The 9,288-nt window shown below is 52.2% G+C and overlaps 21 non-coding genes across 21 annotated transcripts; 17 read left to right on the forward strand and 4 right to left on the reverse strand.

Moving 5' to 3' along the window:
* The first annotated feature begins 237 nt into the window (after positions 1-237).
* Trnag-gcc (transfer RNA glycine (anticodon GCC)) lies at positions 238-308 on the forward strand. The gene has a single exon. It is a non-coding gene; the product is annotated as a tRNA-Gly (tRNA).
* Positions 309-603: 295 nt separating this feature from the next.
* Trnam-cau (transfer RNA methionine (anticodon CAU)) lies at positions 604-676 on the forward strand. Its single transcript has one exon. It is a non-coding gene; the product is annotated as a tRNA-Met (tRNA).
* Positions 677-1,048: 372 nt separating this feature from the next.
* Positions 1,049-1,120, forward strand: Trnae-uuc (transfer RNA glutamic acid (anticodon UUC)). Its single transcript has one exon. It is a non-coding gene; the product is annotated as a tRNA-Glu (tRNA).
* Positions 1,121-1,318: 198 nt separating this feature from the next.
* Positions 1,319-1,392, forward strand: Trnai-aau (transfer RNA isoleucine (anticodon AAU)). Its single transcript has one exon. It is a non-coding gene; the product is annotated as a tRNA-Ile (tRNA).
* A 613-nt stretch (positions 1,393-2,005) lies between these two features.
* On the reverse strand, positions 2,006-2,077 carry Trnag-ucc (transfer RNA glycine (anticodon UCC)). The gene has a single exon. It is a non-coding gene; the product is annotated as a tRNA-Gly (tRNA).
* A 334-nt stretch (positions 2,078-2,411) lies between these two features.
* On the forward strand, positions 2,412-2,482 carry Trnag-gcc (transfer RNA glycine (anticodon GCC)). The gene has a single exon. It is a non-coding gene; the product is annotated as a tRNA-Gly (tRNA).
* A 295-nt stretch (positions 2,483-2,777) lies between these two features.
* On the forward strand, positions 2,778-2,850 carry Trnam-cau (transfer RNA methionine (anticodon CAU)). The gene has a single exon. It is a non-coding gene; the product is annotated as a tRNA-Met (tRNA).
* A 372-nt stretch (positions 2,851-3,222) lies between these two features.
* Positions 3,223-3,294, forward strand: Trnae-uuc (transfer RNA glutamic acid (anticodon UUC)). The gene has a single exon. It is a non-coding gene; the product is annotated as a tRNA-Glu (tRNA).
* A 198-nt stretch (positions 3,295-3,492) lies between these two features.
* On the forward strand, positions 3,493-3,566 carry Trnai-aau (transfer RNA isoleucine (anticodon AAU)). The gene has a single exon. It is a non-coding gene; the product is annotated as a tRNA-Ile (tRNA).
* Positions 3,567-4,179: 613 nt separating this feature from the next.
* Positions 4,180-4,251, reverse strand: Trnag-ucc (transfer RNA glycine (anticodon UCC)). The gene has a single exon. It is a non-coding gene; the product is annotated as a tRNA-Gly (tRNA).
* A 334-nt stretch (positions 4,252-4,585) lies between these two features.
* Positions 4,586-4,656, forward strand: Trnag-gcc (transfer RNA glycine (anticodon GCC)). Its single transcript has one exon. It is a non-coding gene; the product is annotated as a tRNA-Gly (tRNA).
* Positions 4,657-4,951: 295 nt separating this feature from the next.
* On the forward strand, positions 4,952-5,024 carry Trnam-cau (transfer RNA methionine (anticodon CAU)). Its single transcript has one exon. It is a non-coding gene; the product is annotated as a tRNA-Met (tRNA).
* A 372-nt stretch (positions 5,025-5,396) lies between these two features.
* Positions 5,397-5,468, forward strand: Trnae-uuc (transfer RNA glutamic acid (anticodon UUC)). The gene has a single exon. It is a non-coding gene; the product is annotated as a tRNA-Glu (tRNA).
* Positions 5,469-5,666: 198 nt separating this feature from the next.
* Positions 5,667-5,740, forward strand: Trnai-aau (transfer RNA isoleucine (anticodon AAU)). Its single transcript has one exon. It is a non-coding gene; the product is annotated as a tRNA-Ile (tRNA).
* A 613-nt stretch (positions 5,741-6,353) lies between these two features.
* Trnag-ucc (transfer RNA glycine (anticodon UCC)) lies at positions 6,354-6,425 on the reverse strand. Its single transcript has one exon. It is a non-coding gene; the product is annotated as a tRNA-Gly (tRNA).
* A 334-nt stretch (positions 6,426-6,759) lies between these two features.
* Positions 6,760-6,830, forward strand: Trnag-gcc (transfer RNA glycine (anticodon GCC)). Its single transcript has one exon. It is a non-coding gene; the product is annotated as a tRNA-Gly (tRNA).
* Positions 6,831-7,125: 295 nt separating this feature from the next.
* On the forward strand, positions 7,126-7,198 carry Trnam-cau (transfer RNA methionine (anticodon CAU)). Its single transcript has one exon. It is a non-coding gene; the product is annotated as a tRNA-Met (tRNA).
* Positions 7,199-7,570: 372 nt separating this feature from the next.
* Trnae-uuc (transfer RNA glutamic acid (anticodon UUC)) lies at positions 7,571-7,642 on the forward strand. Its single transcript has one exon. It is a non-coding gene; the product is annotated as a tRNA-Glu (tRNA).
* A 198-nt stretch (positions 7,643-7,840) lies between these two features.
* On the forward strand, positions 7,841-7,914 carry Trnai-aau (transfer RNA isoleucine (anticodon AAU)). The gene has a single exon. It is a non-coding gene; the product is annotated as a tRNA-Ile (tRNA).
* A 613-nt stretch (positions 7,915-8,527) lies between these two features.
* On the reverse strand, positions 8,528-8,599 carry Trnag-ucc (transfer RNA glycine (anticodon UCC)). The gene has a single exon. It is a non-coding gene; the product is annotated as a tRNA-Gly (tRNA).
* A 334-nt stretch (positions 8,600-8,933) lies between these two features.
* Trnag-gcc (transfer RNA glycine (anticodon GCC)) lies at positions 8,934-9,004 on the forward strand. Its single transcript has one exon. It is a non-coding gene; the product is annotated as a tRNA-Gly (tRNA).
* The last annotated feature ends 284 nt before the right edge of the window (positions 9,005-9,288 follow it).

The raw sequence follows: 9,288 nt of genomic DNA on the forward strand, positions 1-9,288 counted from the left end.
CGATCGCATCCAGACAGCGTCTCTACGCACATTTCGCGTCCTTTGGCAAGAGTCGTCGCGTGCGTGCGCCGCAAGAGTACTTAGGCGATCGCGTTCGGGCGCCATTTTTAAGCAGTGCAGTGCAGGATTCAGCGTCTGTAGCATTCTCTCGAGAGGATGCGACGGCGCTGGACGGCAGTCCCACTTTCCCCTCAGACGTCTGCCGCGGAAAGCACAAGGAAGCTGTGAACTAGCTGGGCATCGGTGGTTCAGTGGTAGAATGCTCGCCTGCCACGCGGGCGGCCCGGGTTCGATTCCCGGCCGATGCATTATTTTGTTTTTTCTCCGATAGTGGTGCTGCGTGTCTTTCGCACTCGAACTGCGTGAGCCATGAGAATGAACCGCGGGATTTCCGTGTGGAAATAACCAAACATGCAGCGCGCACGACTGCTTGTTTGGACTGTTGTGTGCTATTGTACATACTGGCGTCGGCCTAGCATCGCAAGTTGCCTGTCGCGCCGGGAATGCACGTGTAGCAACAGAAAAAAATGAGCCAGGAAGTGCAGACTCTCTACCACTGGTATTTGGTACTTAGCGAGATTCCAGAAGGCGTGACGATCACCTGCCTCGGTAGCGCAGTAGGCAGCGCGTAAGTCTCATAATCTTAAGGTCGTGAGTTCGATCCTCACCCGGGGCATTTAATTTACTTTCGTCCACAGCTAAATAACGGCTCTGGGGCTTGCGAAGGAGCGAAACACTTTGTACTTTGTTATCCTCAAGGCTTCAACGACTCAGCGTGATAGCGTTTACTTCCCGTTACTACTACTTGCAGTTCTTATGTAAAATTTTCAAGAAAAAAAGTACTAGTAATGAAACTGAATCTCGTACGATATAACGTGTAAAGTCACACAATGTATGACCTGCTGTATGATGACAGGCAGCAGGTATTTACTTGCGAAATAAGTAAATAAATATTACTACTTACAGCTTTGCTTTTCCTCCTACCCCTGTAACAACGAGGCATAAATGCGACAAGCGACCGTACGAACGGTCGAATGAAACGGCCACATCCGGTGTGGTCTAGTGGCTAGGATACCTGGCTTTCACCCAGGAGGCCCGGGTTCGATTCCCGGTACCGGAACGGAATTTTTTCCACACGAATCGTGACAAGTTTGAGCTGTCCGAGCGGCCGTTTCCCGTCCTGCTCGCAATATAGCTACTGTTTCGTGACCGTCAGCAGAATATATACTAGGGAAGCAGACACACGACGACCATAGAAATGGTGTATGTCTTCATGCCACCAGTTTCTAGCGTAGGGCTGAGCAACTGCATCTGCCGAGACCCGTTAGCTCAGTTGGTTAGAGCGTCGTGCTAATAACGCGAAGGTCGTGGGTTCGATCCCCCCACGGGCCACTGTTCTTTTACCACTACGAAAAGGCAGCGCCGATTTCAGCTGGCGAGTGTGATGACCAAAAGATCATCACCCTGCGTGGAAGTTGACAGAGGATCCGAACGCGACTCGTCGGGAAGCGCTACAGCATTCACTCGGCAATGGCCATAATATCTTGAATACACTGGTTCTCAAGCGATAAAGAGAAAATGAAAGAAAATGTCCGATTGCCGATGCGTAACAACTTTGGCCCTTGTCAGTACTTGGGCGGGTGAGCGCATGGGAACACAGGGTACTATTGGCAGTTTTACTTCCTATTTTTGTTTCTCCTTTGTTTTCGGAGCTACAGCCCCATTCGGTCAGGGAGACGCCACCGTGAAATGAAGGGGGCGTGCTGTGTGTCCATCGCCTCGCCTCTCCTTACCTCTCTCAGTCGTTTCTCGTGCTTGTCGTTTTGATATAGGCCGATTTGAGAGCGTCAGCTCTCGCGTCAGCTGAGCAAAGTCGAGACAAGTCGAGACTCAAGGGGAATCGACGCACGCACTATAGGGTGGCCTGCAGCGATTAAGAGGGGGAAAGAAACATTAATTTAAAGACGCGTGGCAAAAGTACTCATACGCAAAAGAAAAAGCCGGCTGCGGTGGCCGGGAATCGAACCCGGATCAACTGCTTGGAAGGCAACTATGCTGACCATTACACCACCACCGCACCACGGTTTCCGTCCGCGCACGCCGCGCTGTGTCTGCTTCCCGCCTGTCGGCGGCGGCTCAAGGTGGTCGTAGCTGTAGGCGCATTACGGGGTAGGCGATCGCATCCAGACAGCGTCTCTACGCACATTTCGCGTCCTTTGGCAAGAGTCGTCGCGTGCGTGCGCCGCAAGAGTACTTAGGCGATCGCGTTCGGGCGCCATTTTTAAGCAGTGCAGTGCAGGATTCAGCGTCTGTAGCATTCTCTCGAGAGGATGCGACGGCGCTGGACGGCAGTCCCACTTTCCCCTCAGACGTCTGCCGCGGAAAGCACAAGGAAGCTGTGAACTAGCTGGGCATCGGTGGTTCAGTGGTAGAATGCTCGCCTGCCACGCGGGCGGCCCGGGTTCGATTCCCGGCCGATGCATTATTTTGTTTTTTCTCCGATAGTGGTGCTGCGTGTCTTTCGCACTCGAACTGCGTGAGCCATGAGAATGAACCGCGGGATTTCCGTGTGGAAATAACCAAACATGCAGCGCGCACGACTGCTTGTTTGGACTGTTGTGTGCTATTGTACATACTGGCGTCGGCCTAGCATCGCAAGTTGCCTGTCGCGCCGGGAATGCACGTGTAGCAACAGAAAAAAACGAGCCAGGAAGTGCAGACTCTCTACCACTGGTATTTGGTACTTAGCGAGATTCCAGAAGGCGTGACGATCACCTGCCTCGGTAGCGCAGTAGGCAGCGCGTAAGTCTCATAATCTTAAGGTCGTGAGTTCGATCCTCACCCGGGGCATTTAATTTACTTTCGTCCACAGCTAAATAACGGCTCTGGGGCTTGCGAAGGAGCGAAACACTTTGTACTTTGTTATCCTCAAGGCTTCAACGACTCAGCGTGATAGCGTTTACTTCCCGTTACTACTACTTGCAGTTCTTATGTAAAATTTTCAAGAAAAAAAGTACTAGTAATGAAACTGAATCTCGTACGATATAACGTGTAAAGTCACACAATGTATGACCTGCTGTATGATGACAGGCAGCAGGTATTTACTTGCGAAATAAGTAAATAAATATTACTACTTACAGCTTTGCTTTTCCTCCTACCCCTGTAACAACGAGGCATAAATGCGACAAGCGACCGTACGAACGGTCGAATGAAACGGCCACATCCGGTGTGGTCTAGTGGCTAGGATACCTGGCTTTCACCCAGGAGGCCCGGGTTCGATTCCCGGTACCGGAACGGAATTTTTTCCACACGAATCGTGACAAGTTTGAGCTGTCCGAGCGGCCGTTTCCCGTCCTGCTCGCAATATAGCTACTGTTTCGTGACCGTCAGCAGAATATATACTAGGGAAGCAGACACACGACGACCATAGAAATGGTGTATGTCTTCATGCCACCAGTTTCTAGCGTAGGGCTGAGCAACTGCATCTGCCGAGGCCCGTTAGCTCAGTTGGTTAGAGCGTCGTGCTAATAACGCGAAGGTCGTGGGTTCGATCCCCCCACGGGCCACTGTTCTTTTACCACTACGAAAAGGCAGCGCCGATTTCAGCTGGCGAGTGTGATGACCAAAAGATCATCACCCTGCGTGGAAGTTGACAGAGGATCCGAACGCGACTCGTCGGGAAGCGCTACAGCATTCACTCGGCAATGGCCATAATATCTTGAATACACTGGTTCTCAAGCGATAAAGAGAAAATGAAAGAAAATGTCCGATTGCCGATGCGTAACAACTTTGGCCCTTGTCAGTACTTGGGCGGGTGAGCGCATGGGAACACAGGGTACTATTGGCAGTTTTACTTCCTATTTTTGTTTCTCCTTTGTTTTCGGAGCTACAGCCCCATTCGGTCAGGGAGACGCCACCGTGAAATGAAGGGGGCGTGCTGTGTGTCCATCGCCTCGCCTCTCCTTACCTCTCTCAGTCGTTTCTCGTGCTTGTCGTTTTGATATAGGCCGATTTGAGAGCGTCAGCTCTCGCGTCAGCTGAGCAAAGTCGAGACAAGTCGAGACTCAAGGGGAATCGACGCACGCACTATAGGGTGGCCTGCAGCGATTAAGAGGGGGAAAGAAACATTAATTTAAAGACGCGTGGCAAAAGTACTCATACGCAAAAGAAAAAGCCGGCTGCGGTGGCCGGGAATCGAACCCGGATCAACTGCTTGGAAGGCAACTATGCTGACCATTACACCACCACCGCACCACGGTTTCCGTCCGCGCACGCCGCGCTGTGTCTGCTTCCCGCCTGTCGGCGGCGGCTCAAGGTGGTCGTAGCTGTAGGCGCATTACGGGGTAGGCGATCGCATCCAGACAGCGTCTCTACGCACATTTCGCGTCCTTTGGCAAGAGTCGTCGCGTGCGTGCGCCGCAAGAGTACTTAGGCGATCGCGTTCGGGCGCCATTTTTAAGCAGTGCAGTGCAGGATTCAGCGTCTGTAGCATTCTCTCGAGAGGATGCGACGGCGCTGGACGGCAGTCCCACTTTCCCCTCAGACGTCTGCCGCGGAAAGCACAAGGAAGCTGTGAACTAGCTGGGCATCGGTGGTTCAGTGGTAGAATGCTCGCCTGCCACGCGGGCGGCCCGGGTTCGATTCCCGGCCGATGCATTATTTTGTTTTTTCTCCGATAGTGGTGCTGCGTGTCTTTCGCACTCGAACTGCGTGAGCCATGAGAATGAACCGCGGGATTTCCGTGTGGAAATAACCAAACATGCAGCGCGCACGACTGCTTGTTTGGACTGTTGTGTGCTATTGTACATACTGGCGTCGGCCTAGCATCGCAAGTTGCCTGTCGCGCCGGGAATGCACGTGTAGCAACAGAAAAAAATGAGCCAGGAAGTGCAGACTCTCTACCACTGGTATTTGGTACTTAGCGAGATTCCAGAAGGCGTGACGATCACCTGCCTCGGTAGCGCAGTAGGCAGCGCGTAAGTCTCATAATCTTAAGGTCGTGAGTTCGATCCTCACCCGGGGCATTTAATTTACTTTCGTCCACAGCTAAATAACGGCTCTGGGGCTTGCGAAGGAGCGAAACACTTTGTACTTTGTTATCCTCAAGGCTTCAACGACTCAGCGTGATAGCGTTTACTTCCCGTTACTACTACTTGCAGTTCTTATGTAAAATTTTCAAGAAAAAAAGTACTAGTAATGAAACTGAATCTCGTACGATATAACGTGTAAAGTCACACAATGTATGACCTGCTGTATGATGACAGGCAGCAGGTATTTACTTGCGAAATAAGTAAATAAATATTACTACTTACAGCTTTGCTTTTCCTCCTACCCCTGTAACAACGAGGCATAAATGCGACAAGCGACCGTACGAACGGTCGAATGAAACGGCCACATCCGGTGTGGTCTAGTGGCTAGGATACCTGGCTTTCACCCAGGAGGCCCGGGTTCGATTCCCGGTACCGGAACGGAATTTTTTCCACACGAATCGTGACAAGTTTGAGCTGTCCGAGCGGCCGTTTCCCGTCCTGCTCGCAATATAGCTACTGTTTCGTGACCGTCAGCAGAATATATACTAGGGAAGCAGACACACGACGACCATAGAAATGGTGTATGTCTTCATGCCACCAGTTTCTAGCGTAGGGCTGAGCAACTGCATCTGCCGAGACCCGTTAGCTCAGTTGGTTAGAGCGTCGTGCTAATAACGCGAAGGTCGTGGGTTCGATCCCCCCACGGGCCACTGTTCTTTTACCACTACGAAAAGGCAGCGCCGATTTCAGCTGGCGAGTGTGATGACCAAAAGATCATCACCCTGCGTGGAAGTTGACAGAGGATCCGAACGCGACTCGTCGGGAAGCGCTACAGCATTCACTCGGCAATGGCCATAATATCTTGAATACACTGGTTCTCAAGCGATAAAGAGAAAATGAAAGAAAATGTCCGATTGCCGATGCGTAACAACTTTGGCCCTTGTCAGTACTTGGGCGGGTGAGCGCATGGGAACACAGGGTACTATTGGCAGTTTTACTTCCTATTTTTGTTTCTCCTTTGTTTTCGGAGCTACAGCCCCATTCGGTCAGGGAGACGCCACCGTGAAATGAAGGGGGCGTGCTGTGTGTCCATCGCCTCGCCTCTCCTTACCTCTCTCAGTCGTTTCTCGTGCTTGTCGTTTTGATATAGGCCGATTTGAGAGCGTCAGCTCTCGCGTCAGCTGAGCAAAGTCGAGACAAGTCGAGACTCAAGGGGAATCGACGCACGCACTATAGGGTGGCCTGCAGCGATTAAGAGGGGGAAAGAAACATTAATTTAAAGACGCGTGGCAAAAGTACTCATACGCAAAAGAAAAAGCCGGCTGCGGTGGCCGGGAATCGAACCCGGATCAACTGCTTGGAAGGCAACTATGCTGACCATTACACCACCACCGCACCACGGTTTCCGTCCGCGCACGCCGCGCTGTGTCTGCTTCCCGCCTGTCGGCGGCGGCTCAAGGTGGTCGTAGCTGTAGGCGCATTACGGGGTAGGCGATCGCATCCAGACAGCGTCTCTACGCACATTTCGCGTCCTTTGGCAAGAGTCGTCGCGTGCGTGCGCCGCAAGAGTACTTAGGCGATCGCGTTCGGGCGCCATTTTTAAGCAGTGCAGTGCAGGATTCAGCGTCTGTAGCATTCTCTCGAGAGGATGCGACGGCGCTGGACGGCAGTCCCACTTTCCCCTCAGACGTCTGCCGCGGAAAGCACAAGGAAGCTGTGAACTAGCTGGGCATCGGTGGTTCAGTGGTAGAATGCTCGCCTGCCACGCGGGCGGCCCGGGTTCGATTCCCGGCCGATGCATTATTTTGTTTTTTCTCCGATAGTGGTGCTGCGTGTCTTTCGCACTCGAACTGCGTGAGCCATGAGAATGAACCGCGGGATTTCCGTGTGGAAATAACCAAACATGCAGCGCGCACGACTGCTTGTTTGGACTGTTGTGTGCTATTGTACATACTGGCGTCGGCCTAGCATCGCAAGTTGCCTGTCGCGCCGGGAATGCACGTGTAGCAACAGAAAAAAACGAGCCAGGAAGTGCAGACTCTCTACCACTGGTATTTGGTACTTAGCGAGATTCCAGAAGGCGTGACGATCACCTGCCTCGGTAGCGCAGTAGGCAGCGCGTAAGTCTCATAATCTTAAGGTCGTGAGTTCGATCCTCACCCGGGGCATTTAATTTACTTTCGTCCACAGCTAAATAACGGCTCTGGGGCTTGCGAAGGAGCGAAACACTTTGTACTTTGTTATCCTCAAGGCTTCAACGACTCAGCGTGATAGCGTTTACTTCCCGTTACTACTACTTGCAGTTCTTATGTAAAATTTTCAAGAAAAAAAGTACTAGTAATGAAACTGAATCTCGTACGATATAACGTGTAAAGTCACACAATGTATGACCTGCTGTATGATGACAGGCAGCAGGTATTTACTTGCGAAATAAGTAAATAAATATTACTACTTACAGCTTTGCTTTTCCTCCTACCCCTGTAACAACGAGGCATAAATGCGACAAGCGACCGTACGAACGGTCGAATGAAACGGCCACATCCGGTGTGGTCTAGTGGCTAGGATACCTGGCTTTCACCCAGGAGGCCCGGGTTCGATTCCCGGTACCGGAACGGAATTTTTTCCACACGAATCGTGACAAGTTTGAGCTGTCCGAGCGGCCGTTTCCCGTCCTGCTCGCAATATAGCTACTGTTTCGTGACCGTCAGCAGAATATATACTAGGGAAGCAGACACACGACGACCATAGAAATGGTGTATGTCTTCATGCCACCAGTTTCTAGCGTAGGGCTGAGCAACTGCATCTGCCGAGGCCCGTTAGCTCAGTTGGTTAGAGCGTCGTGCTAATAACGCGAAGGTCGTGGGTTCGATCCCCCCACGGGCCACTGTTCTTTTACCACTACGAAAAGGCAGCGCCGATTTCAGCTGGCGAGTGTGATGACCAAAAGATCATCACCCTGCGTGGAAGTTGACAGAGGATCCGAACGCGACTCGTCGGGAAGCGCTACAGCATTCACTCGGCAATGGCCATAATATCTTGAATACACTGGTTCTCAAGCGATAAAGAGAAAATGAAAGAAAATGTCCGATTGCCGATGCGTAACAACTTTGGCCCTTGTCAGTACTTGGGCGGGTGAGCGCATGGGAACACAGGGTACTATTGGCAGTTTTACTTCCTATTTTTGTTTCTCCTTTGTTTTCGGAGCTACAGCCCCATTCGGTCAGGGAGACGCCACCGTGAAATGAAGGGGGCGTGCTGTGTGTCCATCGCCTCGCCTCTCCTTACCTCTCTCAGTCGTTTCTCGTGCTTGTCGTTTTGATATAGGCCGATTTGAGAGCGTCAGCTCTCGCGTCAGCTGAGCAAAGTCGAGACAAGTCGAGACTCAAGGGGAATCGACGCACGCACTATAGGGTGGCCTGCAGCGATTAAGAGGGGGAAAGAAACATTAATTTAAAGACGCGTGGCAAAAGTACTCATACGCAAAAGAAAAAGCCGGCTGCGGTGGCCGGGAATCGAACCCGGATCAACTGCTTGGAAGGCAACTATGCTGACCATTACACCACCACCGCACCACGGTTTCCGTCCGCGCACGCCGCGCTGTGTCTGCTTCCCGCCTGTCGGCGGCGGCTCAAGGTGGTCGTAGCTGTAGGCGCATTACGGGGTAGGCGATCGCATCCAGACAGCGTCTCTACGCACATTTCGCGTCCTTTGGCAAGAGTCGTCGCGTGCGTGCGCCGCAAGAGTACTTAGGCGATCGCGTTCGGGCGCCATTTTTAAGCAGTGCAGTGCAGGATTCAGCGTCTGTAGCATTCTCTCGAGAGGATGCGACGGCGCTGGACGGCAGTCCCACTTTCCCCTCAGACGTCTGCCGCGGAAAGCACAAGGAAGCTGTGAACTAGCTGGGCATCGGTGGTTCAGTGGTAGAATGCTCGCCTGCCACGCGGGCGGCCCGGGTTCGATTCCCGGCCGATGCATTATTTTGTTTTTTCTCCGATAGTGGTGCTGCGTGTCTTTCGCACTCGAACTGCGTGAGCCATGAGAATGAACCGCGGGATTTCCGTGTGGAAATAACCAAACATGCAGCGCGCACGACTGCTTGTTTGGACTGTTGTGTGCTATTGTACATACTGGCGTCGGCCTAGCATCGCAAGTTGCCTGTCGCGCCGGGAATGCACGTGTAGCAACAGAAAAAAATGAGCCAGGAAGTGCAGACTCTCTACCACTGGTATTTGGTACTTAGCGAGATTCCAGAAGGCGT

This window comes from Schistocerca serialis, unplaced genomic scaffold (genome assembly GCF_023864345.2).
Source record: "Schistocerca serialis cubense isolate TAMUIC-IGC-003099 unplaced genomic scaffold, iqSchSeri2.2 HiC_scaffold_1039, whole genome shotgun sequence".
Classification (NCBI taxonomy): Eukaryota; Metazoa; Arthropoda; class Insecta; order Orthoptera; family Acrididae; genus Schistocerca; species Schistocerca serialis.